Source organism: Xenopus laevis, chromosome 4L (genome assembly GCF_017654675.1).
Source record: "Xenopus laevis strain J_2021 chromosome 4L, Xenopus_laevis_v10.1, whole genome shotgun sequence".
Classification (NCBI taxonomy): domain Eukaryota; kingdom Metazoa; phylum Chordata; class Amphibia; order Anura; family Pipidae; genus Xenopus; species Xenopus laevis.
Window position 1 is genome coordinate 14,788,117 of NC_054377.1, and position 26,078 is coordinate 14,814,194.

The following is a 26,078-nucleotide window of genomic DNA, read 5'->3' on the forward strand; positions in this document are numbered from 1 at the left end:
GGGTCTGCTTCCTCTATAGTTACGCCCAACTAAGATATAATTAATCCTTATTGGAAGCAAAACCAGCCTATTGGGTTTACGGTATTTAATGTTTAGATGATTTCCTGTAGATTTAAGGTATTGAGATCCAAATTACGGAAAGATCTGTCATTCTGGAAAACCCCAGGTCCCGAGCATTCTGGATAACAGGTCCCATATCTGTATCATACTAATAGTGCATTGGAGGCCATCAATTTTAATGTAAAAATATGATTTATTTGGCATTGACATAGAGTATGCACCAAGAAAGCTCATTCTACCAGTTCCTTTTATTCCTTTAATTATGTTTATTCTCTCTCTGAGAATCGTTCCACCCCTACATTCGGCGAGTGATCAGATCTGAGCCCCCGTGTCCGTCTTTGAAATGTGGACAACAGGAACTGTACGGAACTCGAATGCCAGTTTAATGTTACAGGGTATATAGTTTTTCCGTCGGATTCCTGTGAGCGGAGGAGATCTGGCCAATGATATAAAAGAGGAATTCGGGTGCTGGTTACATAGCTTACTCCTATGATGACATGGAAAGAATGTCTCATCTGTAATTTTTTTTTTTCTGACTGTAATACATTCCTGTCTGTCATTCCGAAGGGCGAATTTAAATAAACAGCTGGGGCAAACAGAGGTCTCCCGGTTAAACACACAACTAATCATTCCACAAAATTCCTTTTGCAGAGATTTTGTATCGGTATATCTGATGTCACTGGTTTGGGAATTTCTGCAGAGATGCAAAAAAGTAGCGTCTCCCAAGGAAATGGCTGTATTTGTGGTCTTTCATATATTGTAAGTGTCGCCGAGGTTGAACTGGAAAGCTCTGCTGTGTTTGTTACATTTAGGGGCCGATTCACTAAATTCGAGTGAAGGATTCGAAGTAAAAAAACTTCGAATTTCGAAGTATTTTTTGGGCTACTTCGACCATCGAATGGGCTACTTCGACCTTCGACTACGACTGCGAATCGAAGGATTCGAACTAAAAATCATTTGACTATTCGACCATTCGATAGTCGAAGTACTGTCTCTTTAAAAAAAACTTCGACCCCCCTAGTTCGGCAGCTAAAAGCTACCGAAGTCAATGTTAGTCTATGGGGAAGGTCCCCATAGGCTTTTCTAAGTTTTTATGATCGAAGGATATTCCTTCGACCGTTGGATTAAAATCCTTCGAATCGTTCGATTCGAAGGATTTTATCGTTCGATCGAAGGAATAATCCTTCGAACGTACGATCGCAGAATTTGAGCTAAATCCTTCGACTTTGATATTCGAAGTCGAAGGATTTAAATTCCTAGTCGAATATCGAGGGTTAATTAACCCTCGATATTTGACCCTTAATGAATCAGCCCCATACTCATTAGTGACAGGTAGGGATGGGCGAATTTGACCCGTTTAGTTTCGCCAAAAATTCGCGTGTCTTTTTATTTTGACTCACAACGCCATACAAGTCTATGGGCGTAATTTTTTCGGCGAAACAAGGCGAAAAAATTACGCCCATCCCTGGTGACGGGCGAATTTATTCGGCAGGCATGCATTTGCGGCGTATTCCATGATAGGGTGGAATTCCAAACTCAATGCTGAATTTGGTGCATCCTTACTGATATATTTAAAGGAAAACGATTACGAATGTATTGCATAAAACAGCTCATATGTAGAACCCTGCTTCATGTAAATAAACCATTTTCATAATAATATACTTTTTTAGTAGTATGTGCCATTGGGTAATCATAAATAGAAAAGTGGCATTTTAAAAAATAAGGGCCGCCACCCTGATCTATTCATTTTGGGGGTAAAGTTTTCCTTTAAGTTTTGGTCATTGTAAGCACAAATGGGCACAGGTAGATGCAAATGATATATAGAACTGAGCAAACCTGAAAACATTTGCGAAGCAGTGAAAATTCGAAGAATTGAACAATTGGGTCTATGTCATTTTCTTCATGATAAATGCATTGAAGTCAATGGCCATTTTTTCTGGGATTTTTTTTTGTGGCTTCGTTTTGCAACAATTATGTGAAAAAATTAGCCTGGTATCTGTGCCTGATGATAAATTCTGCTTATCACTAATCGTATGCCTATGATTAAGCAGTGAAGGAGTCATGCCGATTGCCGTGCTGTATATAGGGGCTTTCTGACAGACCCCCTCAGTGGCATGTTCTATCACACCAGGTATTTCTATATAAATAACAGTTTGCAGTACAAAGCCAGAGATTCTATTCTCAGTATCTTGCAGAGGAATGATCTTCATGTTCCCATTGGGCCTCCTCCCAAAATATGAATTAGGATTCTGTTTTTGCCATGAACCATTTTTATGTCTGACATCATAATGCAAATAAAGAAAGATGGGAACGGCTTCCCTTGGAAAAATGTGCCTCCACCCAAAGTGTTATTGTTGAAGGCTCCTTAATCTTTAGAATAGAAACCCAGCCTGAATCAAGTGACACTTTTCTGTCTCAGCGCATCTGTACATCCAGGAGTCTAGAGACATTCTGGGTCATTTATCAACACTGGGCAAATTTGCCCATGGGCAGTAACCCATGGCAACCAATCAAATTGCTGCATTCATTGTTCTACTTGCAGCTGGCTTTAAAAAGCTAATCACTGATTGGTTGCTATAGGTAACTGCCCATGGGCAAATTTGCCCAGTGTTGATAAATGAGCCCCATTGGGAGGTCCTTCTGCTCTGACTCCCTGATTTACACGGATGAGCAGCTACACTGCAAAGAGCCATAATAACATCCCACCTAGTGGTAGTAAATAGATGTTGTTTCTAGGTTTTCTACTGACAAATATACTCTTATTATTAGTGTCATTATAATTACTATGTATTTGTAAAAGGCCAAGGCATTCCACCTTCCATAGGTAGATAGATAGATATAGATGATAGATAAATAGATAGATAGATAGATAGATAAGAGAGAGAGATAGAGAGAGAGAGAGAGAGAGAGAGAGAGAGAGAGAGAGAGAGAGAGAGAGAGGGGGGGGGAGGGAGGGAGGGAGGGATGGATGGATAGATTGCTAGATAGATTGCTAGATAGATTAGATAGATAGATTAGATAGATAGATGAGAGAGAGAGAGATGATAGATAGATAGATAGATAGATAGATAGATAGATAGATAGATAGATAGATAGATAGATAGATAGATAGATAATTGATAGATAGATAGATAGATAAATGATAGTTACATACATACATAGATGGTAGATAGAATGTAAATAGGAAATAGATAGATGTTAGAATCATAAGACGACATCTTCTTCCACACGATCTTCTTCCTGCTTTGAATGGCGTTTTGGCGCATGCGCAGTTGGAGCATTTCGCCGGTACGGATCTACTGCGCATGCGCCAAAAGTCACAAAGTACTTTTGGCGTATGCGCAGTAGATTGTACCGGCGAAATGCTCCTACTGCGCATGCTCCAAAACGCCATTCAAAGCAGGAAGAAGATCGCGTTGAAGAAGATGTCGTCTGTGAATTCCCTGGACTGGACCTGCGCAGAAGGGTAAGTAATAAGTTAGAGGCATTTGCCCAGCGGGACGGGTAGGCCAGGGGGGAGGAGGGAGGATGGGCAACACACGGGAGGGGGGGAGGGTTTTTGCGCCAACTAGGTTTCCTTCCCCTTTAAGGGTATTACAAATTAAACACCATCTACATTGCTGATAAATTTGTAATAGTAGACCCAACCTTTGGTAGGTGTTTTACTGAATGATGCAGGAGGTGATTTTTTTAAAAAAATATCCAGTTATTTTTATGGTCTTCTTTAATCAATTTTTTTTTTTTTATTAAAAACCAGGGGTTCTAATCTGAAGATTTGTGGGCCATTTAAATGGCTGTAAAAAAACATTACTTTGGGTAAAGAAAAAATTAAAGAACCAGCTACAGTTAAGATAGTTTTCATTTCTTGAAGGTTTTTTCCAATAAGAATAAATCTTTGAAATCAAATAATTTTTGCATATGAAAATGAACACTGTTCATGGAGCGTAGTTTCCATATGCTGTATGCTTTTAACTGGTTTATAGCAGAGAAAAACATTTGTGAATATTGTGAATGTGTATATATTGATTTTCCTTTATGGGTATTGGTACAATATAAGGGGATGGGGCAAAGTCACAGGCAGGGAACAAAGTGACATGTGATGGTCACTCATACAGACATGTGCAGCATTAGGGATAATGTGACAAAATATAAATAGTCCTGAAGTTTCTCTGTAGCCATGGACTCCAGTGCAGGACTAATTATACGGTTGGACGGTGATCAGCGCCGTCTACAGTAACATCCGTTGTCACATTGCTCTGATATTCTTAGCTCGCGCAGCATTTTCTGAACACTTACTTAGAACAAGTGTTTCCTATTTGTGTACTCTTCCTCATTACTGACATGCGGCAGATATTATGACATAACAGATAAGGTTTAAAGGCACCCCCAAATAAGGACACTTTGAGGTCCGTCATGAGAATTACATACTAACATGGCTCACTGACCAAAAGAAAAAATAGACATAGAGCAAATTTTATCAGAGGTGCAAAGCAACGCGTTTCATGCTGTTTGCACCCTGCCCCCATGGAAAATTCATCACCTTCCACTACCAGAAGGAGCACATACAGTTGCACCCAGTAGAATCTAGACCTGTGCACCCACATTTTCCCTGGTGGTTCTCACAACCCTAAGACGTCCCAACTAGGGTTGCCACCAGTCCGGTTTTGAACCGGAAAGTCAGTTTTTACACCTGCTGTCTGGTGCGAAAATACCTGCCCGGTTTTTAGAATTCTAGAGCCTGTTCCCCGCCTTCTAAGCCTTTAGGGCAATCTTGGACTGCCACATCACTGGTCCATCCCTTTGCATCACTGGCAGTCAGAAGAGCTCAACCCGCACCTGCCCGTGACCTGGAAAGGGGGGGTACGAGGTTGGCCCGAACCTGTGTCCCGCAGGTATCGGCCCAGCCAGCACATCACTACAGCCTACCCAACTACCTCCACTGAATAACCATGGACTTCCCACTTCACACCTGAATCCTGACTGGTTTGTGTGTACCCCACCCACGGGCAGGACTCTAGCACCCGGCACTACATGCATTCTGCAAAAAGGAAACCCAGGAATTCCCCCAATATGTCCCTAATAGTTTATACATCATGCAGGGCTCCCATGAACCTGGCACAGTCCTAGGGGACATTTACGACCACCAGCGCAGTTGCAGTGCCAAATCCCATTCATTAAAGGTACATGCATCATGCGTATAGTTGCACTTGGTGCCGCTCAGTACTTGCTGTTTCCTGTTCTGAATCTACAGCAGTTGCGGCTATTGACGGAGGAGAATACGGGAGCTACCACCACCGCTAAACCAGGCGATAGTTCCAGGGCTCCTATAGCGATCTAAGTCAAGGGACTTCTTGAATGAATCAAAGAATTCAGTGTTGACTGGGAGAGAGGGAGATTGGGTGGAAGGCACATAGTGATGATTTTATTGGCAGTCCCATGGGCACAAGTGCTCCATAGATGAGCTATAAGGGGTGCAATTTGTTCTCCTTTAGGGCAGCAGCATTATTGATCAACTGGGCCCAGATAGTCTTATTCTTCTCCCAGTTTTGATACAAAATTGAGGGCTGACATATTTTTTTGTTTTCTGAGATAAAATGATAGAATCCAAATAAACTGTCTTTCCAGTGGCCAAATTATTATGAAGAAGCTTAAAGGGACACAGTTTAAAAAGGAAGCATAGGATATCATCCACAGCACTCAGTTTCCTACAGATGATTCCAGATATTCGGAGGTACAACTGGCGGAAAAAATCTGGGCTCAGGTGTATGCAGTAGGTGCTGGTATCCCTTTAATAACCAAATGGTGAAGGTATCACTTTAAGTATGTAACACAGACAATTTAGGGTTTGGCCCTGAGAACCAGCATTAGAGGGGCTGCTTAAATAGAAGAATATAGTTATAGGGAGTGGTCATAAATGGCATGAGATAGAAATTGGGAAGCTAACTCTGATGGGGACTGTGTGGGGATGCCTGTATACCTATATAGTGCAATAAAGTCAGCTGATTCGTGCAATTTCTCACCCTGACATGTATGTGCAAATAGGGGCCACAGCCTTTATACAGGCCAGGGGCCCTGACTTTACTTCATCTGGTGCATGTGTAGAAATCCCCTTTTATCAGGAACTTACAAATTTAGATTTTATATTTCTTTAACCTTTATTCAGTCAGCCTATTCGCTAGAAAGTCAGCGCCTGGTAGAATCCTTCAGCTTAATGGCACCTGCATGTGTTGATTCCTGCCTGTCAGTTTATTATATAATGTTTCAGACAAGTAGGCTTCTGTGTCAAACAGCACTTACAAAGCCACTCGTTATTACGGGATCAATAAGGCCAGATGCCCTTTTGCCTTAATTACATCACTGAAGAGTATTGAGAAGAGCACAGATGTACTGGCGAATCTGTAATATTATACATTGGCTGCCCTTTCACCCCTAAAGGGAATTTTCCAGGATGACAAAGCTGGGGGTATTGGCTGGATCATTTATTGGGAAGCATTGCAATTTATCATATTAATATACAGGTATAGGATCCCTTATCCGGAAACCCGATATCCAGAAAGCTCCGAATTACAGAATGTCTGTCTCCCATAGACTCCATTTTATCCAAATAATCCAAATTTTTAAAAATGATTTCCTTTTTCTCTGTAATAATAAAACAGTAGCTTGTACTTGATCCCAACTAAGATATAATTAATCCTTATTGGAAGCAAAACCAGCCTATTGGGTTTATTTAATGTTGAAATGAATTTCTAGTAGATTTAAGGCATAAAGACCCAAATTACGGAAAGATCCGTTATCCGGAAAACCCCAGGTCCCGAGCATTCTGGATAACAGGTCCCATACTTGTATTAATGTAACCTAACCAATGAAATATTCGGGACCATCAGTGGGCTGAAATTGTCTGGAGCTCAAATATTTAATTAGTCAGTAACTGGAATGTTATAAAAATACAATACTGAGAGTTACTGCAATTATTTGGGCAAAGCTTGGTGTTACGCTGGGTCTAGAAGAATGTTACCAGTTCCCCATGGATATTTACCATATTCAGCAGATGCAAAATCATTTTCATGTTCAACGTTCAGCGGAGAAGAAAGTGTTTGTATGAGTAGGGTAACATAGTATGTTAGGTTGAAAAATGACAAGTCTATATATATTTATTTTTGCCTTCCTCTGGATCAACTAGCAGTTAGGCATATATATATATAGATAGATATATAGATATATATATATACCTAACTACTAGTTGATCCAGAGGAAGGCAAAAATCCCCATTTAAAGCTTTTACAAATGGGTTCTACCAAGGAAAGCTTCACCAACTCTTAAAGTTATTTCTTCTAAGCCTCCAGACCACTGAAATCCCATGTCTAAGGCTCCTGGGCTCCATGACTGAAACACTCCCCATTTGCTGATAAAATTATGCTTGATACCTTTCCTAAAAGGTGGTGGCAGTCATTTTACAATTGCCTTTGCCTTAGACCAGTGGTTCCCAAACTGTGGCTCTGGTTGGACCTTCAAGTAGGGCTTGAAATGAAACACTGACAACCACGGCCTTAGACCCTAATCTTTGGCACTCCTCATCAAGACAAATTGTGTTCCAGGTCCAAGGTACCAAGGTTGGTCACAAGTCCAACTATCTTTTCTATTTTCAATGTAATATCAAAATCTAGTGCTACCTCCAATGGACAATAGGAGGACAATAAGGAACTGGACAAAGAGGAAAGACTAGAGATCTGGGACAGGACTGGATGGAGAAGCAGACAAGACTGGGACAGGACAGAGAAGGACAAGAAGCAGTATGGCATGGAGCAGGCAAAGAAGCAGGTTGGGCAAAAGCAGTATGAGAAGCAGTTTGAAGAAACATGACAGGAACATAAGCATGGAAGGATCAGGAAGGTGCGAGCCAGGAAAAGCAAGAGCCAGGGTGATGTCTTCTTGATCCAACAACAATGCTCTGGTCAGGAATTGATATGGGAAAAGGCTTAAAATAGGACACAGCCTGCTGATTGGGTGGTCCTATATCAGGTAGGGCTACTGGGATGTACCAGACACAATGGAGAAAGAAAAGTGAAAAGACCATGTTTCATCAGGAACCTCCCAGGTGCTTGTTCGAACCCCAGGTACTCATGTGTGTTTTAAGGGCAGCCTCCATTTTGATGTTATTACAGGAGTGATTAGAAGGGCAGTCTCATAATCTATAATGTTATTTTAGCAGCAGACCGTAATGAGATAACGTTAATGAGATACTTTAATCATCACATTATAAACGGTCACCTTTATGTCTTGTAAGTAAGCCTGGCAAATGCATTATTTGTGATTATTAATAAATGTAGGAACATTTGGATAGACTGGCAGATGTTCCCTAAGAAATGAAAAGGAAGAAGGAGTCTCTGATGTTGAGCCCATTTGATTTAGATTAATTGTAACATTTCAAGCCTGAAAGACATTCTTCAGATGGTGTGAAGGTGAGGACAGCAGTGCTCACACAGTAAGAAAAAGACATTTGGAAAATGAGAGGTCAGCGCCAGAATTGGGAGTTGTCAAAGCTGACCTCTATTCACAGCATGATTGGCATTCTTGGGAAACTATCTAAGAGAGCGAGTAGGTGCAGAGAGGGCAGATGAAGGTGATTTGGACATGATTTATACGTTAGGGGCCTTTAATTATTTTAACCTGTAACAAATAATTCAGTGATATGAAGAACCAGTGCAAATATTGGGGCTTTTATTTCTTTAGCCTCATGAGATTAGGGCCTGGTCTGTGTGGCAAGAATAAAAGCAGTTTTCCTGTCCTAGGAATATACAACCTTTCCTTAGTTTATGCTGCATTTGCCATGACATCCATGTAAAATCAGATTTATGCTGTGTCACAACCGCCCCAGACACAGAATCTCCTATTCATGCCTTCCCGTTGCTGTGGATAACACCTCAATCAGCTGCCTCCAATCTGATGGTGTCTGATTTAATTATGAGCAGGTTTAAGGTCAAACCGCTCAATTCACTTTTTGGCTGAATCAAACACCTATACACTGGAATAGGGATGTAGCGAACGCCGTTCGCGAACACCGGCAAAAAATGCGAACGTTCGCGGACAGTTCGCGAACTTCGAACACCCGCTAAAATCGTTCGATTCGAACGATCGAAGGATTTTAATCATTCGATCGAAGGATTTTCATTCGAATCGAACGATCGAAGCCATTCGATCGAATGCTTTTCATTCGATCGAATGCTTACAATCGTTCGATTTTTAGCGGTCGAAGGAATTCGAATGGTCGAATGGTCGAACGACTTGTATTCGAATCGAACGCGAACTCAAAATGCGAACGTTCGCGAACATTTGGCGGACGCGAACGGTCGAAGTTCGCGCGAACTAGTTCGCAGCAGAACAGTTCGCTACATCCCTACACTGGAAGCAGTTGACAAAAATTGTGGGTTAGGCGGGTTTGAGCCAAAACATTGAGCCCCGGTTATTGGTTTGGGCAGGTTTAGAACTCCCCACATAGTGGCTGATCCCATTTATATGTAAGTCGGGAGTTGTCTCAGGTCAAAAGAGGACTTCCTTTTGGGTTGGAGGCCGGTAGGGTTCTAGGCTGAAAAATATCTGACCCGCTCATCACTGGTCTGATTCTCTAGAGGAGCTGAGGGTGGAGAAAGAGCCAGAGTGGCCTTACAAGATATCAAGATAAGGATATTGTCAGACGGTTCCTAACTGCTCTGCAGGAAAACAATAATACTTATGAACAGCAGGGGGAGCCCCCGCCTTACTTCCCAGCCATGCAGAACTCAAGCAGCTTTGTTTGTTTCCCTGTAGAGCAGTCGGCGACTGTGTAGAGATTTGTATTGGATTTTATTTTTGCCTTTACATCCCATTTACTGTTTCCAACTTCAACTGCAGGGACAAAGATCATGGAGCAAGATTTAAACAGATGGTATTCTATTTGGAGAATTATTTTGCTGCAGCCACTGGTTCTGCAGAGTTGGAGAACATTTGTTTTAAACAATACAAAAACTATAAAATCCACATTAGATTACATGACAACACAGGACCCAGTGCAGTCTGTATATTCTGATTATTAATCAGTCTTGCTGTATCAGCTTCTGGCAGATATTATTTGATTTGTGCTGTTTTCATAATTTATGACAATCCCTAAGCAGCCCAGACCACACTGAGCATGTGCACAGTCTTGGTCTTGCAAAGATGATTAACAAAGTTACAAGATGGTGACCCCCTGTGGCCAACTTTGAAAGCATAAATCATTTGTTTGATTAGGCTTGTGGTGCAGTAAGTTCATGTTAATGTTTAGTATACAAAATACAGCATTTCTAACATTATTCTATTTCAGACTTTACTTCCCCTTTGAAAAGATGGAGAATGCCAAACCTACTTTAACTCTGGGTCAACGGACTTAAAGCTTGCACAAGTTCTAGTAACCCTTAGCAACGTTGCAACTTTTATTACCCTATAGGTCTACATGGATTCCTGTGGGTCGTGCAATGAACTGCTACATGGATTTGGATTGGGGTGAAAAAACTGAAGCCCTTTTGGAAGCTTTCCAACAATATACATTTGTTACAGTGATTCCCTTCCTGGATAATTCCTCTTAAGGACTGTCTGAGGCCTGAACCTTGTTTTTTTTTAAATGGTTACTGTTCTTGGTTTGTTGTTGCTAGGTTTATTCACTTGGTAGATATGCTGATGACATATGAGGGTTACTTACCTTTTAACCCAAGCCTGTCTAAAAGTGAACAGTTCATACATTGCTTACAACAGTAATCCAGAATGATCCATATGTTTGGACTGTTGTTAGGTTTCTTACCACTGTATGAACAGTACCTTTTACATGAACGTTCCATCTAGTTAGGTTTCATTGCAACTCATGATTCTTTAGACTGACACTGTCAATCCAAAGCTCAGTAAATATAATGAGATCCCCCTAATTAAGCAGATGATGGAATCAGGAGACACTCAAGAACCTACAAGATAGAAGTCTGTATCACCCAGTCAAAAATTAGACCAGAATGTTGAATGGTATTTGCTTTGAATTCCTGTGATTCTGTTTAAACTGAGTTGGTCAAGATAACCAAAAATATATCACAGAGGATACACATTATTCCATCTCAGTCTCTTACTTTGGAAACTTCCGCACACATAACTGTTGCTATACAAGGACATTATTTCAATGCCCAGTCTATTCCGTAAAGCAGTTGGAGACACAGATCTCTCTTACTCTGCTTTAAAAGCAAGCCCGGATCATAATAAGAAATCCTGTCAAACAGGTATAGGCCTTAGGGGCTTTTTCGTTTATTTATTTATTAATGGGATCAATTAAAAACATCCATAGACAACAATGTAAGGCAAACTTTGAACAGTCTTGGACCAGTTTCAGCTTGTAAATTAACTTTCCTGGAAAAGGATTAGCAAAAATAAAATTTTTCGTAAATGAAACTTTAAAAGGCAATATTAGTTGAAGGCTAAATTTTAAAAAACAAATGAGGTTCCCCATTTATTTTACCATGCAATCTCTGAAACATAACTTAAGGACAAGTAAAAATCACTGTACGTTACTAAATAATATTAGGTAAAGTGGCACATACACAGTATACTGGATTTATTGCCGGCACAGTCTTGGATAAGGAGCATGTCTATAATACATGCCTAGATGCTATGGTTTTGTATAAGGGACATGTCTATATTAGATTCCTAGCCTGCTCGGTTTTGGATAAGGGTCATGTCTATAGTAGATATCTACCTGGCATGGTTTTGGATAATGGGCATGTCTATATAAGATGTCCAGCTGGCATGGTTTTGGATAAGAGCTGTGTCTATATTAGATGTCTAGCTGGCATGGTTTTGGAAAGGGGCATGTCTATATTAGATGTCTAGATGGCATGGTTTTGGATAAGGTGTATGTCTATATAAGATGTCTAGCTGGCATGGTTTTGGATAAGGGATATGTCTATATTAGATGTCCAGCTGGCATGGCTTTGGATAAGGGGCATGTCTATATAAGATGTCCAGCTGGCATGGTTTTGGATAAGGTGTATGTCTATATTAGATGTCTAGATGGCATGGTTTTGGATAAGGTGTATGTCTATATTAGATGTCTAGATGGCATGGTTTTGAATAAGGGGTATGTCTATATTAGATGTCTAGATGGCATGGTTTTGAATAAGGGGTATGTCTATATTAGATGTCTAGATGGCATGGTTTTAGATAAGGGATATGTCTATATAAGATGTCCAGCTGGCATGGTTTTGGATAAGGGGCATGTCTATATTAGATGTCCAGCTGGCATGGTTTTGGATAAGGGGTATGTCTATATAAGATGTCCAGCTGGCATGGTTTTGGATAAGGGGCATGTCTATATTAGATGTCCAGCTGGCATGGTTTTGGATAAGGGGCATGTCTATATAAGATGTCCAGCTGGCATGGTTTTGGATAAGGTGTATGTCTATATAAGATGTCCAGCTGGCATGGTTTTGGATAAGGTGTTTGTCTATATAAGATGTCTAGCTGGCATGGTTTTGGATACAGGGTATGTCTATATTATATGTCTAGATGGCATGGTTTTGGATAAGGTGTATGTCTATATAAGATGTCTAGATGGCATGGTTTTGGATAAGGGATATGTCTATATTAGATGTCCAGCTGGCATGGCTTTGGATAAGGGGCATGTCTATATAAGATGTCCAGCTGGCATGGTTTTGGATAAGGTGTATGTCTATATTAGATGTCTAGATGGCATGGTTTTGGATAAGGTGTATGTCTATATTAGATGTCTAGATGGCATGGTTTTGAATAAGGGGTATGTCTATATTAGATGTCTAGATGGCATGGTTTTGAATAAGGGGTATGTCTATATTAGATGTCTAGATGGCATGGTTTTAGATAAGGGATATGTCTATATAAGATGTCCAGCTGGCATGGTTTTGGATAAGGGGCATGTCTATATTAGATGTCCAGCTGGCATGGTTTTGGATAAGGGGTATGTCTATATAAGATGTCCAGCTGGCATGGTTTTGGATAAGGGGCATGTCTATATTAGATGTCCAGCTGGCATGGTTTTGGATAAGGGGCATGTCTATATAAGATGTCCAGCTGGCATGGTTTTGGATAAGGTGTATGTCTATATAAGATGTCCAGCTGGCATGGTTTTGGATAAGGTGTTTGTCTATATAAGATGTCTAGCTGGCATGGTTTTGGATACAGGGTATGTCTATATTATATGTCTAGATGGCATGGTTTTGGATAAAGGGTATGTCTATATTAGATGTCTAGATGGCATGGTTTTGAATTAAGGGTATGTCTATATTAGATGTCTAGCTGGCATGGTTTTGGATAATGGGTATGTCTATATTAGATGTTCAGCTGGCATGGTCTATAGACATGTCTATATCAGATGTCTAACTGGCAAGCTCTTGGATGCATTTGTTTACATTTGATGAATGTACAATCTTTGTCGTAAATTAGTGTCACACCCCCTTGCACAATTCCTGTAAGGAACTTCAGCATTTGGTACAGAGAGCCACAAAAGCAGTGGCCTTTCATATCACAATAACTAGCCAGCCAACACACAGCCTTATCCATTGTTCTTGAATTGTCCTTAGCCACTGTGCAATGTAATGCATGGGGTGATGTGCTAGACAGACTGTAAAGTGAAATTAAGTATGGGGCTACTTTGTGCAATGTACAGTATAGGCAGGAGCACTCTGTGCAGTGAATGGGGGAAAAATATATGGTGCACGGGGGATAAGAAGTGTATTGCAGGAACTCTGCACATTGTTGGGGCACTGATGGGCTCATGTTGGACTAAGAAGTATGGTACTGTTATATCTTGGGCAATGACAGCCACATGAACTGTAGCGGTGGAACATTTCATGGCATGCCTGTTGACAGTAAGATAATTTAGATGACAAGGGAGCAGAGAGAAAAGCAAGGAACGCTGGGAACTTCTTTGCGCAAACATTAAAGTTACATCAAAAGAAGAATTTGGATTTAGAGTCGTGACTCCTAATATTGCACACAAAAAAAAAATATCAAAGGATTCAGCTAAATACTGAACATTAAACCAAGGACAGCTGGATAAGGATTTTTGGTCAGTTTTGCCTGTGTACTGTACATGGCCACAATATTAATTAAGGATTTGTACATCATTGTTTAATTCATCTTAATATGATCAAAAAGATGAGAATTTGAAGTAAATACAATGATATTCAAAGCCCACAAAGAATTTTTTGATGATCACTTTGCGCAACCTACATACTAATTATGTGTTGTGACTCATCAGGCCCTGCACACCCATGTAACATGACTGACAGTTTATTAAATTATTTTACAACATATGGTGTAAACTGTCTCCGGTAGCTATGGAAACCATACTGCCATGGAAGCACTTTGGCTCGCTGCATGAGCTTCTGATTTGCAAGGGGAGAGCTCCTAATAGGCTGATTTAAATTCACAAGACAATTCAGAATACAGATGGCACAGAGATGCCTGATATGAAGAACACGAGGGGACAAAACCAGTGTGTAACATGAGATGAAGTGCAAATAAGAATAGTAGAGGATAGTAAGGGGTGTGAAGGATTATTCTCACCAAAAATTGAGAAATGAAATGAGTCCCCTAAATTAAAAAAAAACATAAGAACCTTTCAGGCTTGCGGTTCCTACACTCAAGGTAGCCATACATTATAAATGAGTAGATCTTTCACTGATATGCCCACCTTGGCAAACGTTGAGTTGAGGACCACACCAACGAGCAGATGCGGACCTGGATCTGACGGGAAAATCATACATGCAGAATTTTCTGACAGATATTGGTAGGGTGGGTCTGTTGGAGGGCCCCAAACATGGACAGAGAAGGACCCGAAATAGCAGCTTAAATCTGCACATGGTTTATGAGGGTATCACCTGGCAATTCTTTCTCCACACTACTTCTTGGAGCAGCAGCTGCTTCTCTTGCTAGTCTGACCTGTCTATCTGACATCTCTTATGGGTGTCGTATGGCACAAATTACTATCCATTGTCTTAACCTTGTTCACAGGTTCCCTGCACCTTAAGGCCATACACAGGGAGATTTCACCAAAGGAGCGGATCTCTCCCCAATATGCCCACATTGAGGTGGGTGATATCGGGCTGATCTGATCGTGGGCCCTAGGGCCCAATGATCGGATCAGAATGGAGGCAATACGGAAGGTCGGATCGCGGGACTGCATCAACAAACAGATGTGGACATGATCCGACAGGATTTTTTACCCTGCCCGATCGACATCTGGCCGGGGACATTTAGAATCCAAAGCCTTTAGAATCCAAAACTTAATACTGGGGCTTTTTGCTCCAGGCTCCCAGCACATCAACTTGTTTATTAATGACCGCGAGGTGGGCATTGAAAGTACTGTTCCTATTTTTGCAGATGATACTAAATTGTGCAGAACTATAGGTTCCATGCAGGATGCTGCCACTTTGCAGAGTGATTTGTCTAAGTTGGGAAACTGGGCAGCAAACTGGAAAATGAGGTTCAATGTTGATAAATGCAGGTTATGCACTTTGGCAAAATAATATAAATGCAAGTTATACACTAAATGGCAGTGTGTTGGGAGTTTCCTTAAATGAGAAGGATCTTGGGGTTTTTGTAGATAACACGTTGTCTAATTCTGGGCAGTGTCATTCTGTGGCTACTAAAGCAAATAAGGTTCTGTCTTGCATAAAAAAGGGCATTGACTCAAGGGATGAAAACATAATTATGCCTCTTTATAGGTCCCTGGTAAGGCCTCATCTGGAGTATGCAGTTCAGTTTTGGACTCCAGCCCTTAAGAGGGATATAAATGAGCTGGAGAGAGTGCAGAGACTAAGTGCAACTAAATTGGTTAGAGGGATGGAAGACTTAAATTATGAGGGGAGACTGTCAAGGTTTGGGTGGTTTTCTCTGGAAAAAAGGCGCTTGCGAGGGGACATGATTACACGTTACAAGTACATTAGAGGACATTATAGACAAATAGCAGGGGACCTTTTTACCCATAAAGTGGATCAGCGTACCAGAGGCCTCCCCTTCAGACTAGAAGAAAAGAACTTTCATTTGAAGCAACGTAGGGGGTTCTTCACAGTCAGGACAGTGAGGTTGTGGAATGCACTGCCGGGTGATGTTGTGATGCTGATTCAGTTAATGACTATAAGAGGGACTTGGATGATTTCTTGGACAGACATAATATCAAAGGCTATTGTGATACTAAGCTCTATAGTTAGTATAGATATGGGTATATAGAATTTATGTGAAATTATGGAGGGGTGTGTGTATGGATGCTGGGTTTTCATTTGGAGGGGTTGAACTTGATGGACTTTGTCTTTTTTCAACTCGATTTAACTATGTAACTATGTAACTATGTAACTACTATGTAACATCCAACCATGGTGAAATTCCACACTATTTATTTGTAGGGGGTTTTTATAGATGAAAGTTAGAGTTCATCCTTTGATAAATATCTAGAGAGGGTCAGAAGTTTGGGGGAAACCATGGTCATGTCTAGTTTTACTTTTTGAAATACAGTAGAACCTCCATTTCACGTTTTTCAGGGACCAGAAAAAAATGGTGTAAAATCCAGGAAAATGTAAAGTCAGGGAAATGTAGTATGCATAATATATAGGTGGGACCACAAAACAATAATGTAAAATGAGTGTAAACTTAAAATCAGGGGATGTAAAATTGAGGTTTCACTGCATGTACCCCAATATTACTTTGCTGCTTTCAAAATTCAGTGCTTCAGAGTGTCTCTTCATTATTACTATTGGCTATAGATGTTAGTAGAAGTCAGTAGAAGGTCCTTGTTTGACCCCGAACGTAATATTCTGTATGTCAATTTCTCTACTAATGACTTGTACTTCTGGTTAGTCAGGCTTAACTTTATTTAAGCCACAGATCTCTCATCTACACAGACTTTTATGTACAGTACACCCAATACAACTTATGCTTATAGAACATATTAGGTCTGTACTCATAAAAGGTAGGTAGATGAGAGACACAGTTACATTACATAGGGATCATTCACTTGGCTCAGTCAGAATTCACAGTTGTTTGCTTACTGATTGACTGTCTCCTGAAAAGTGATCTTACCTCCCCTTCATTGTAGCCTTTCCATTCTCGCATATTGATACTTGAACTCAAATTGAAATTTCTCAGCTGTCAGAAACTGTTTGAATGTGCATAGAAATGCCGCGATTCCAGGCGGATTACGATACAGTACAAATGGCTTAAATGTTTGGCCTTGAATAATCCTGTTAGTGTCAATAGCCCCAGTATTTTTATTATTTATTTTTTGTGTGTGCGCAGAATTAGTCACTAGAACTGACATTGTTGTAATTACAGGAGGTATCAGGAGGATGTAAGGGCTGGAAGTAGCCCAGTCTATTTACACCATACCTAGAAGCTGGAAAATGTTTTCCTGGAACTAATAAAATGAATTATTTTTCCCAATATAGTACACAGAATACAGAAACACAAAGCCGTGGCTTTATGCTCACCAAGTCAAGTCTGATAGCTGTTAAAGCATGGAAAACCTTTATACTGGTTTGGAGAACGAGGTCAATCTCTTTCTCATACCTTTGTTATATAGTTAAGGGGACATAACTCTGGGCCAGGTGCCTGGTAGTGTCGATTATCACTGGAGAATGCTTTGGCATCTATAATTAGGTCTGATTGTGTGATTTAGTCCTAATGTGCATAGTTGACCGCTCTGTTGCTGACAATGTGCCTCACAACTCAAGGAGGACCATGCTAGAGATGGTGTGGTTGGGTGTTTTAGAAGTATTGAGACTTCCTTGGTTAAAGCCCACTTTAGGATAAGTCAAGGTATATAAATATAGTCAGTCAAGCACTAGGAGTAGTTATGCAGTCACCCCACATAACACCCTAAATAACCTTCAGGTTGGACCCTAATTGACCACTGTGTTAGTTCCCTCTCTGGAGGGGCAAGCTTCACAGCTTGGGGACTTCTGCCATGAGGTTAGAAGGTGCCATACAGAATATTTGTCAATAGAGAGGGACTTGAACCACCAATATTAGATTCAGGTTGAAATTTGGGCAATCATCGCGGGTTACGGTTGGGTGAGGGTCAGACTGGGGAAGTACATTTCTCTACTGCTCCTGAAGATTCCCTGTCTTGGAACCAGAGGGGTGCACAGAAATTGCACACCGAGTAAGAAGATGACGGTATGGATTGGGTGCGGGTCCTACAATGGCAACATTGTGTGGGTTGAGGTTGTGTGTGTTAAGGTTTTGCAGGTTTGGGTGTGGGTTGAGTTATTCCTGACTTATACATCCCTAATATCGATGGGCGAATAAATTCGCCAGGCAAAATCTTGGTGAATTTCCACGTTTCTCTGCCAGGGAAAACATTTGCAAAACTGGCATGAATTTGCTGGCGTTGAAAAAGTCACTCGCATCAAAACCATTGTGTGTCAACATTATTTGGACGCCCATTGACTTTAACGCCGGTGTCAAAATTGACGCGATCGTCAGAATTGACACAGGCATCAAAATTGACGCAGGGCATCAAAATTCGCGTTTCGCCAATCTTTCACCATTTCTCAAATTTCTTGGGAAATTCAAGAATTTTTCGGCGAAGCGAAACGGCCCACATTCGCATATCACTAATCACTAATGGTGATTAAAGTTATAGTGTTATGTAGTAATAGGCACAAAGACTTAATTTTCTAGGATGACAATCAGTATTTAGTCTTAACTGGTGGGGTGCAGCCTTAACTGGTGGGGTGCAGGTGGGGTGCAGCCTTAATAGAAGCAGCCATCTGATTGGTTGCCAGTACATCCTATTAGGTAAACAATCTCTTTGGAATGAGCGGAGGGAGTGAAGGGGCTTTAGTGATATTATTCTACAATGCTTTAGTACTGCCTTATACTTTGTATTCTCTGGTAACGGTGGATGACTTCTCATCTATGTCCTCGGCTGACATTATTCGTCTCCATGTAAATGACTTTAGAAAATGATCCCATCACGAAACTAAACTGGCATGAAAGATTCGTGGGCGGGGGCACTTCAAAACGCAAGGTGGCCTCAAAGGCTATCTGTGCTATTATCTCTTATTAATGTGTTCAGCTGGAGTATAAGCAACATCCATAATGCAGGAGCAAAGAAGCAGTGTTTCTGAATAGAAGAGAAGTGAAAAAGACATTGTGGGAACGGGCTGCCCAATAACCCAGTTATGGCGCAATCTACATTCTAGTCACATTCTCAACAGCTTGTTTTTTGAACTAAGTTTCATCTGTAGCGTTTTGCAGATTGGTGGACAGAAAACAGTTTAAGTAAGAATTATACTAAGGAAGGGCAATTTTTAAAGGTTTTTTTTTTTACTTCATAGCATTCCTGCAGGCACTCCCTCTCCAGCTCCACCATCCACAATCTAAAAGATGGCCCTGATCCTCCATACCTCACCAGAAATGCAGAGTAGTGAAGCAGGGTTGGAGGCCGCCATGTCTGTTCCGATCCATTCCACTCCCTGGTTCTCGGGCATTGATAACTGACCAGTAGCATGCTGGAACTGATAACTGACCAGTAGCATGCTGGAACTGGAAACTAAACCAGCTCTCTTCTCTACCAGTCTCAGTTAACCCACGTAGGCATCGGAGTTCCATGCAGCCATCTTCCAGGTCTTCGTGTCTTCTTCCGGCGCTTCGGCAATTTTCGTGAATTTCGGCGCATGCACAGTTGTTGCAAATTTCTCCAACTGCGCATGCGCTACTTCGCCGGGTAAGTATAAAGTTAGGGGCATTTTTCCGAGGGCAGCTATGCTGGGGGGAGGAGGGAGGGGAGTCTATGTGGGGTGGGGGTAGTGTTTATTTTTTTTAAATGGTTAAATTCTCTTTTAAGATCTCTCATCTTGGGTCTCTTCTTGTTTGTCAGTCACCGCTAAGAAAAAAGTGGTTCTCTTTCCCATGTCCAAAGCCCATTGCATCCCAAAAATACCCTTCACCCTTAGGGGCAGATTTATTAAGGGTCAAATAGTAAATTCAACTTAGAATTTAGTTTTTTGGTATCAAAATTCACATATTTGAATTTTAATCCCCCATTTCGAATGTAAATTAGAATTATCACAACTCGACCATGGCCACTGTCCGAATTTCCATTGAGGAGGAGGAGACAGAATAATAAATGAAGAATCTGTGGCCTGATAACCTCTTTCATAAATGCACCATTTCTGTGACCGCAAACTCACAACCCCTGGTATCTGTGCAACAGAAAATTAAATTCAATAGAAACTTGAATTACGTACAGGATATGTTTAATTTTAAACCTTAATGGGATTAATGTAACTGCAGTGCTATTTTCCTTGACAATATCTCTATATAGAGTCCTTTCTGGTCCAACCACAAACGAATCTATAGCAGAGCCGGCAAGAGCTGAAGATTCCCGTAGCCTGGGCTCACCATAGTTATCCTCTTGCCATTAGCACAATATTGAGGTTTGGGAAAGTTTCCTTGAGGTTTGGCACAATAAAACCTTGATGCCAAAGTCAACCTTTCTCTCTCTCTCTCTCTCTCTCTCTCTCTCTCTCTCTCTCTCTCTCTCCCTCTCTCTCTCTCTCTCTCTCTCTCTCTCTCTCTGTATTTCTCTCTCTCTCTCTCTCTCTGGGGCAAATTTACAAGGGCGAAGTGGCTAACGCTAGCGAAAATTTGCCAGTGTGATGTAATTTCGTTACATAGTTGCGCTATGGCGAAGGGACGCAACTACGCTAATTCACTAACTTGCGCATTTTACTGAACGTTACCTCTTGCGCCAGACTTGCCTTTGCCACCTCAGACCAGGCGAAGTGCAATAGAGTAGATAGGGCTTGCATCAAAAAAAAATTGACATTTTTTCTAAGTCCCAAAAAACACTGGCGTCTTTTACTTTTTTAATAATAAACTGAAAAAGATTTTAGGGGTACCCTCCTTCCCCCCTACATTTCCTAACATATGGCACCTAAACTATACAGTGGGCACATGTGTAGGGTAATATAACAACTCTGTTTTATTTTATGAAGCTTTCCCAGGCTTGTGTAGTGTAATGTATTTGCTGCTACATATACGTCCATTGTACTTTAACTTCTTTAACTTGGAGGCGTATGCAAATTAGACATCGCTAACTTCACTTTGCTTGACGAATTAACGGTAGCGCAACTTCGCTACCTTTCGCCTCCCTGAGCGCAACTTCGGATTTTAGTGAATTAGCGGCGCCCTGGCGAAGTGCTGCGAAGCCAACGCTGGCGCATCTTCGGAGGTAAGTGAATTTGCCTCTCTCTCTCTCTCTCTCTCTCCCTCTCTCTCTCTCTCTCTGTATCTCCCACTGTTTAACATTTGTTTTACTCCCACACACAAATATGTCATAAGGATCTTTATTGCTATTTAACAAACTTGAGCTTTTGGTTCTTATACACAAAGAATGGGGGAAATGAGAGCAGAGCAGACAGTAACCCTTCCAACACTTTCCTCTTGTCTCTGTACCTATATATTAGATACATATGTACATATCTAGTGCTACCAATCCCTATTTCTGTAGGTAAATGACAGCACAGCAGGCAGTAACCCTTCCAACACTTTCCTTATTTATCATATTCTGGTCGCGTTTTTAGCACTTTTTGATGTCTCTGATTTAATGCTAACATTTTGTGCCAATGTTACCTTCTCTTAGTCACTAGTATTCAGGGATCTCATACTAAACAAAATACGGTAAACAAATTTAAAGGACAAGACAGATCTATAGTGTTTTGAATGATATTTTTAGCAGGTTTCCTCGCGTGACCTTTGCAGTAGGCGCTACACTCGAGTGGCTTCCCAGATTCTGTTATTCCCTTTAATCCAATCTAACCCTGCACGACACTTGTTATATTACTCTTTTGTGTGTGCGTGTTTCTATTACCCCCCCCAGACAACGCTGCTGATAGAATAATTGAAAAATGAGAGTCGTTGGTATAAAAAGGAGGTTTAAAGGGACAGCGTTTCTCTAGGCAACCTTTACAATGTGCATTGTTTTTGTACATATGAGTCTTACGCTCATCAGAAGAGTAATTAGTGCCAAGGAACGTGAAATAAAGACTCCAGATTCTTTAACCCCCTGAACGCCCATGAATAGCAGAAGTCGGCTAAGAAAAGCGCTGATATTTCCAACAATGAGTAATCTCCCTGCTTGCCGTGTAGCGGCCGTGTAAGTGCCGTATTCTCACAGCTTGACGGAGATGCCAAGCCCACCCTGGTTACTAGGAGACATGTTTGAGGTTTTATGCTGATCTGATGCAGAGCAAAACATTTCCAGATATTCTCTGATTGTCGCCCCATGGGGAGTTTCGTGGTATCTGTGTAGCGTGGCTTCTAAATGCCATTAGCAAGTGCCAGTAACCACACAATAGGGCTCATTTATCAACGCAATGCAGAGTTTATTCCCAGAATGCCAGTGTAATAGCTAAGGAATACCAACCAGGTAGTGTCCACCGCAACTTGCTTGCAACGAACCAACCCAATATTCGATGTATATACAGTATATTGTCACATCTAGAGCACACAATTAGTGATGAGCGAATCTGTCCCGTTTGTCTTTGTCTAAATATTCACGAAATTTCGGAAAAATTCAATGGGAGTTTTTTCGCATGGCAGACTTTTTTCCTAATGCATTAGGGTAGAGGCACTCGATGCTATTTGTGGGAAATAAGTCACCCGGTGACAAATCTCCTCTTCTTCGGGGCAACTAATCTCCCCAAGCTCACGAGGAAACTTTGGGCGACTTTGGAAAACGAAGCTTTCCGAGTGCCATCCCGCCGGTGATTTATATTCTAGCAGGCGGGGGAGGCAGTTCGGAGAGATTAGTTGCCCCGAAGAAGAGGAGATTTGTCGCCGGGCGTCTAATCCGCCCAAAATAGCATTGTGTGCCTCTACCCTTAAAGTCAATGGGCGTTTTTTCTTAAACCGACTGTTTTCCTAATGCATTAAAGTCAATGGGAGTTTTTTTCTTATGGCGACTATTTTGTCCTAATGCATTAAAGTCAATGGGAGTTTTTTTCTTATGGCGACTATTTTGTCCGAATGCATTAAAGTCAATGGGAGTTTTTTTCTTATGGCGACTATTTTGTCCTAATGCATTAAAGTCAATGGGAGTTTTTTTCTTATGGCGACTATTTGTCCGAATGCATTAAAGTCAATGGGAGTTTTTTCTTATGGCGACTATTTTGTCCGAATGCATTAAAGTCAATGGGAGTTTTTTTCTTATGGCGACTATTTTGTCCTAATGCATTAAAGTCAATGGGAGTTTTTTTCTTATGGCGACTATTTTGTCCTAATGCATTAAAGTCAATGGGAGTTTTTTTCTTATGGCGACTATTTTGTCCTAATGCATTAAAGTCAATGGGAGTTTTTTTCTTATGGCGACTATTTTGTCCTAATGCATTAAAGTCAATGGGAGTTTTTTTCTTATGGCGACTATTTTGTCCTAATGCATTAAAGTCAATGGGAGTTTTTTTCTTATGGCGACTATTTTGTCCTAATGCATTAAAGTCAATGGGAGTTTTTTTCTTATGGCGACTATTTTGTCCTAATGCATTAAAGTCAATGGGAGTTTTTTTCTTATGGCGACTTTTTTGTCCTAATGCATTAAAGTCAATGGGTGTTTTTTCTTATGCGTGTTTTTTCGTGGCAAATTTTTGCCACAGTTTTGTGAAAAAATCCATGGCTGGCGAATACATTTGCTCATCACTACATGCAATACACAATGTCACACCTGGAGCACACAATACACAATACATCCTGAATAAAGGGCACTACCATCTAATTCACTTGGAGCAAGTCATTTGTAGATGTGGATGAAGCTACTAGGGGAACTCAAGGGTGCAGAATAGGGTGGGCAGACTCATTGGAGCAAGTTATGGAGGTGTATGTATGGACACAAGTACCTATGTACATCAGTGCACACTCAACTTTATGTCCATCTTATCAGCCCTAATATCTCATATAACTGAGCCTTACATAGGTATCCTCCTGTGTCCCACATGGGTCAGTTTATAAGACAGTAAGATATTAAAGGGGTTGTTCACCTTTAAATTAACATTTAGTATGATGTAGAGAGGGATATCGTGAGACAATTTGCAATTGGTTTTCATTTTTTATTATTTGTGGTTTTTGAGTCATTTAGCTTTTTATTCCGCAGCTCTCCAGTTTGCAATGTAAACAATCTGGTTGCTAGGGTCCAACTGACCCTAGCAACCATGCATTGATTTGAATGAGAGACTGGAATATGAATAGGAGAGGCCAGAATAGAAAACTGCGTAATAAAAAGTAGCAATTTACATTTATAGCCTTACAGAGTATTTGATTTATGATGGGGTCAGTGACCCGTTTGAAAGCTGGAAAGAGTCAGAAGAAAGAGGCAAATTATTCAAAAACTGTAAAAAAAAAATAAATAATGAAGACCAGTTGCTTAGAATTAGCCATTCTATAACATACGTAAAGGTGACTGAAAGGTGAACCACCTCTTTAAAGAAGAAGAAATGAAAGCACTTGGGAATGTCTGAGTCTTTGTTGCTGTGATATGTAGAGTGAATGTATAAGAATGTATATAAATGTAGATGTATATCAGAATAGTAAGAGATTGGGAGGAGGGGATACAGTTTGGCTCATCTCTCACACTGATCTGTACTGAACACTCGTCTCTATATCCAGATAAAGAAGAATGTTATGCTGCGCGTGTTGCTGATATTTCAATAAATTCATTTCTCTCAGTTTCCCTTTTTCTTCGGAATCACTAACAATCACCAGGCGCCTCTGGATACACCTCATTAAGTTTTATAAATACAGAATATGTGGCTGCTGAAAGATATAGAGATTTGCAGCTCATACGCCTTACACAAACCTGCATTATTATACACAGTATATCATAATCACACACACACCCCTCTCCCTGGCACCAACTTGCCTTACTATACACACCTTCCCACAATTACATCCCCTTCCTATTACACTAACTTGCCTTACTATACACACCTTCCCACAATTACATCCCCTTCCTATTACACCAACTTGCCTTACTATACACACCTTCCCACAATTACATCCCCTTCCTATTACACCAACTTGCCTTACTATACACACCTTACTACAATTACATCCCCTTCCTATTACACTAACTTGCCTTACTATACACACCTTACTACAATTACATCCCCTTCCTATTACACTAACTTGCCTTACTATACACACCTTACTACAATTACATCCCCTTCCTATTACACTAACTTGCCTTACTATACACACCTTACCACAATTACATCCCCTTCCTATTACACTAACTTGCCTTACTATACACACCTTACTACAATTACATCCCCTTCCTATTACACTAACTTGCCTTACTATACACACCTTACTACAATTACATCCCCTTCCTATTACACTAACTTGCCTAACTATACACACCTTACCACAATTACATCCCTTCCTATTACACTAACTTGCCTTACTATACACACCTTACCACAATTACATCCCTTCCTATTACACTAACTTGCCTTACTATACACACCTTACTACCAGGTTTGGCGGATTTGACCCATTTAGTTTCGCCAAAAATTTGCCGCCGGCAAGATGTCACCGACGCCCATTAAAGTCTATGGGCGTCATTTCCGCATTGCCTATCCCTACTTACTACAATTAAATCCCCTTCCAGTAACACCATCGTGCCTTACTATACACACCTTATCACAATTACAGACCCTTCCTATTACACCAACTTGCCTTACTATACACACCTTACCACAATTAACACCCCTTCCTATTAAACTAACTTGCCTTACTATACCCACCTTACTATAATTACATCCCCTTCCAGTTATACCATCTTGCCTTACTATACACACCTTACCACAATTACAGCCCTTTCCTATTACACCAGCTTGCCTTACTATACACCCTATTCACAGTTACAGCCCATTCTTCTTATACAAACTTGCCTAATTTTACACACTATTCCACAATATCAGTCTATACCGCATGCCATC